The following is a 5,812-nucleotide window of genomic DNA, read 5'->3' as shown; positions in this document are numbered from 1 at the left end:
TATGTAATAGTTTATCTTTTACTTTGGACAAGGATTTACTGGCAAACCCTGGCCACTAAACCTCTAAAATTTTCCTCAAGTGGTTAGCCCTCAAATCTTTTTAGGGTTTATTTCCTACTCACTAGAGCAAATTTGTCTTACTGAGCCTGCAGTAAGGCTAGCCAGTTCTTGCTCATCCAGCCAGATCTACCTATTATTGGTGCAATGAATCAATGTAATGTTCTTCAGGACATTAAAAAAAAATTGTCCATATCTCTTTAGACTACATTGTGATAAGAGAGTTAACATAGTCCTGAAGAATAACTATATACCTGAGGCCATATTAATCGTTCTAGCAAAGATACTATCTTTGTCATGGTAGTTGTAATTAGAGCTACTATTTACTTGAGCTTGCTGTAATTCACAGTCATTCTACAGGATGCATCTAGTTTCTGCAGTGGCCCCAACTGGTAAATTCACAGCAGATATGATGAAAATCCCCATCTGTTCATCTTTTAGATTCTTAATAGTAACTCCATACTCTCCATCTATGCCCAGTTTTTCATTACACTCTATTTTTTAAAATTTATTACCTTGGCTGAAGGCAGAGAGGGCATATTCAGAGGCTTTCATTAGGCCATGGACTTGTACACCAAGGACCAAAAATGCAACAGTGCCAACTTAGAAGTATCTAAATCTCAATTATATAGTCAGGGTAAATTAATATATAATTCAGGGTAAATGACTACCATGGGTTGTGAATGCACAATCTCAGTGATATTTCCTCCCTGCAACTGAGCCTGGCCCAAAGGAACTGAATGTAGAAACTCTTTGGCTGGCTACCATCTTCAGAGTTGGGCAATAATTCCCTCCTTGAAGAAGGATTGGAGTTGCACAGCTCCTTGTCTACAACAATAGATTAAAATTCAGATGGAAAGTAAAAAGATACCTAATAATAAGAGGAGAATAATGTAATAGGGAAGAATAGGTTTTCAGAAATCAGAAAGTTGTAGTTTCTAAGGGGAAAAAGATGATGCAATAAATGTCCAGTTAGGAGCCAAGAGAACACAACAGATAAGAGACTTGTATCACTACAATTGTTAGAAGCAAACAAAACAACGCTCCACCTCCCCCTAAAATGCAATGTGCTTCGTATAAATATCAGCTTCAAAGTAATTCCCCATGCTCTTTTCACTACCTTTTTGCTGTTTTTGAACCTCACTTATATAAAGTCTCTTAAGCCAAAATGGTTTGTAGACCATAATCAGAAACTTAAACTTTATTCTAAATATTAAGAAATACCAGTTCAAAAGTTTTTTGTCAGAGTAGTGATCTGATCTGATTTACACTTTTACTAGCTCTCTTAGGCTTCTCTATAAAGAATGGATTGTGAGAGGAAAAGAGTAGTAAGTTGGAATTCCAGTTAAAAGACCATCACACAAGTGTTATGGAATAACAAAATAAGTCAACTCCACCATAAGCACACTGAACACTTGCAAACATATGGTTAAAATCAACTTTTTTAAAACTCTAGAAATTAGCCAAAGGCTTGTAACATTGCAATGAGCATTTTTTGAAGAAAAATAGCTGACTCTTCATAATGACAGCCAGTTTTGTGGCATTTTAATTTTCTCTACTTCCTTTCCCTTTGCCACAGCTCCACATCGTCCTTGGAATTCATCAATCTTGCAACAATAGTACCTGTAAAATTCAACAATCTAGTAGCTACTGGAGGGGGCACTAGAGTGTCCCCCTAAGACTCACATACAAATATTTTTACTGTTTGGCATGTCTGGCAGCTCCCTAGAGAATTCTCATTTACAGGGCTTGTCTTTGTTTATGTAACTCAGCATTCACTCAGTGGTATAAGCTCTATACCCAAGAGATTTGTCAAAAATAATCAGTGATAACAGTTTATCACAGCCAATTAGGGCAGCAATACCAGTTGGAACAACAAACAGGAACTAAACAAAAACTTTAGGTCTTAAAATTCTATATCTTTAAGGAATATGGGGAATAAAATGTTCTTAGGAAGACATACATCTAGAGATCTAGAAGGCTGTGCACATGTGCAGGGCAATGTGCTTGTCCAGGAACAGTATGAAAAGGCCATTATCTCTCACCTCTGGCTGATGATGAGACTCTACAAAGCAGGATGTGAATACTAAGGTAGAGCTGTTAATCAATGAAACCTTGAAGTCATATACTGACACACACTGTGTTGCAACACAGCAACAACAAAAAATATGGAAAGTGAGGAATTCCAGTATCAATATTTCTCATATTATGCAATTTAAAATATCTAGTTTTCCATGAAATTAATCAGACATACAAAGAAAGAGAAAAGTAGGACCTATATATAAGCAAAAATACATTCACTAGAAGCTGTGCCTGATGAAGCTCAGATGTTGGTTTATTAGACAAAGATTTTTAATGAGTTAAATATACATCTGTGTGGGTGTACACACACATACACATATTTTTTTAAGTACTAATAAAATCCATGTCTAAAGAATTAAAGATATGTATGAGAACAATGTCATAATACAGAAAATCAATAAAAATAGAAATTATTTTTAAAAAAACAAAAATTCTGGAGTTGAAAAGTAAAATAACAGAAATGAAAATTTACTAGTGGATCTCAACAGAAGAGTCGAGCTGGCAGAATAAAGAAATAGCAAACTAGAAGATAGGTTAATTGAGATTATCTAGTTGTATAGTCCGTTCTTACACTGCTATAAAGAAACACCTATTTCTTTATTGTTAACAATAATTTATTGTATATTCCAAAATAGCAAAAGTGACCTTTGCTCCAGTTCCCAATATATAAGGAGCTCAAACAACTCTACAGGTAAAAAAATATTGTAATCTGATCAAAATATAGGCAAAATATTTGAACAGACAATTCTCAAAAGAAGACTTACAAATGGCAAAAAGTTATATTGAAAAGGTCCTCAACACCATTATCATCAGAGAAATGCAAATCAAAACTGCAATGAGATATCATCTCACTCCAGTTAAAATGGCTTATATCCAAACTACAGGCAATAACAAATGCTGGTGAGGATGTGAAGAAAAGGGAACCTTTTGTATCTAAGTATTTTGTATCTGTGGACCTGAATGTTGATCCTTCGCTTTAGATTGACATTCCTGATGCACTCAGTGAGAGAAATAAGGTCAAATTTGCAGTGCACACAAAGACCACATTGCCCACATTTCAGAGCCCAGAGTTTTCTGTTACAAGGCAACATGAAGACTTTGTGTGGCTATGTGACACTCTTACTGAAACAACAGACTACGTTGGGCTTATTATTCCACCTGCTCCTACGAAGCCCGACTTTGATGGTCCTTGAGAGAAGATGCAGAAACTGGGAGAAGGTAAAGGGTCTATGACCAAAGAAGAATTTGCCAAGATGAAACAAGAACTGGAAGATGAGTACCTCGCTGTTTTTAAGAAGTCTATATCCTCCCATGAAGTCTTCCTTCAGTGGCATTCTTCTCACCCTGTTCTCAGTAAAGATTGCAACTTTCATGTTTTCCTGGAATATGATCAGGATCTAAGTGTTAGGCGGAAAAATACTAAAGAGATGTTTGGTGGCTTCTTCAAAAGTGTGGTGAAAAGTGCTGAAGAAGTCCTTTTTACTGGAGTTAAGGATGTAGATGACTTCTTTGAGCAAGAGAAGAACTTCCTTATTAACTATTACAATAGGATCAAAGATTCTTATGTGAAAGCTGACATAATGACCAGATTTCATAAAAATGTTGCCGATGACTATAACCACACTGCAGCCTGCTTATATAGCCTGGCTTTAGAAGAACCCACAGTCATCAGAAAACACCTATTGAAGGTTGCTGAGCTATTTGAAAAACAGGAAAGTAGAGGGTCGAGTCTCATCAGATGCAGATTTAAAGCTAACAGAGCTCCTCCAATACTACATGCCCAACATCAAAGCTGCTAAGGATCTCTTATACAGATACACCAAAGCCCTCATTGACTATGAGAACTCAGACAAAGCTCTGAATAAGGCCTGGTTAAAGAGCAAAGGCATCGAGATGGCTGAGGCACACCAGCAGAAGTGCTGCCAGAAATTTGAACAGCTTTCTGGATCTGCAAAATAAGAAGTGATAAATTTCAAATCAAAGAGAGTGGCAGCATTTGGAAAGAATCTAATTGAAATGTCTAAACTGGAAATGAAACATGCTAGGAACAATGTCTCCCTTTTGTAGAGCCATATTGACTTGTTCAAGAACAAATGATATGGCTTCACTCTGAAGAAAAGAAATGAATGTGAAAGAAAGCCAAGCATCACTTGCACTTAAATCATTACCATGGAAGATTTATTAGCTTCAACTTTAGTTTAAAATTATATGAATAAATATTATGATTTCTACGAATCTTAAAACAAAACCCTATACACTGTTGGTGGAAATATAAATTAGTATAACCACTGTGGAGAACAGTTTGAAGCTTTCTCACAAAACTAAAAATAGATAACATAAGATCCAGCAATCGCAGTGCTGGGTACATACCCAAAAGAAAGTAAATCAGTATACTGCAGAGATATCTACACTCCCTTGTTTGTTGTAGCTCCGTTCACAATAGCTAAGAATTGGAAGCAACCTAAGTGTTTATCAACAGATGAATGGATGTAGAAAATGTGGTACTTACACACAATGGAGTACTATTCAGCCATAAAAAAGAATGACATTCAATTATTTGCAACAACATGCATGGAACTGGAGATCATTATGTTAAATGAAATCAAGCAACCACAGAAAGACAAATATCACATGTTCTCACATATTTGTAGGATCTAAAAATCAAAACAATTGAACTCATGGACAAAGAAAGTAGAAGGATGGTTACCAGAGGCTGGGAAGAGTCGGGGGATGGGGAGAAGGTGGGTGTTGTGAATGGATACAAAAAAATGGAATGAATGAATAAGGCATACTATTTGATTGTACAAGAGGGTGACTACAGTCAATAATAACTTATTTGTACATGTAAAAATAACTGAAAGAGTGTAGTTGGATTGCTTGTAACAAAAAAGATTGAGAGGATGAATGCCCCATTCTCCATGATGTGATTATTTCACATAGCATGCCTGTATCAAAACATCTTATATAGCCCACAAATATATACACCTACTAAATAACCACAAAAATTAAAAATAAAAAATATGCTGTAGGATCCAATATGGCTGATCACTAGCAGCTCGGGCTCGTATCTCCCAGTGAAAGCGCAGAGAACGAGAGGATGCCACACTTTCAGATGAATTTTTGTTGCTTATGGACCAAGAGATTCCCAGCGGAGGAGCCCCACGGGTCGCCAGGGCGACTCTTGTGGCCGGCGCAGTGGTTTTGCTGGTGCCTCAGTGCGGCAGTTCTTGGTGCAGAGTCCAGAGATTCCCGGACAGAAAAGCACCATCAATTTTAACACTGCTGTTTTGGCCGGCGCAGTGGATTGCTCAGATTTCTGCTCTGGGAATCAACAAGTTGGACGTCCGCTCAGAGACCTAGTTAGAAAGTTGGTAATTACAAAGACGACAGAGGGATAAATACATAATGAAGGGAATAAACCAGCCTAAAAAGGAAGAGAATACTCAAAATCAGAATGCCTCTCCCTCTACAGGGGAATCGCAATTCCTCATCAGTAACAGAACAAGGCTTAATGGAGAATGAGTGTGTTCCAATAACAGAAGCAGGTTTCAAAAGGTGGGTGATAAGAAACTTCTGTGAATTAAAAGATCTTGTTCTAACCCAATGCAAAGAAACTAAGAACCTTGAAAAAAGGTTTGACGAAATGTTAATGAGAATGGACAATTTAGAGAGG

The 5,812-nt window shown here is 36.9% G+C and overlaps 1 pseudogene; it reads left to right on the top strand.

Annotated features, from left to right (window-relative positions):
• The first annotated feature begins 618 nt into the window (after positions 1 to 618).
• Positions 619 to 4,098, top strand: LOC105709210 (sorting nexin-5-like; annotated as a pseudogene).
• Positions 4,099 to 5,812: the final 1,714 nt, after the last annotated feature.

The sequence above is a fragment of the Aotus nancymaae genome, unplaced genomic scaffold (assembly GCF_030222135.1).
Source record: "Aotus nancymaae isolate 86718 unplaced genomic scaffold, 86718_ANA_hifiasm-v0.15.2.pri h1tg000006l, whole genome shotgun sequence".
NCBI classification, from domain to species: Eukaryota; Metazoa; Chordata; class Mammalia; order Primates; family Aotidae; genus Aotus; species Aotus nancymaae.
This window is presented reverse-complemented; position numbering and strand designations above follow the sequence as displayed.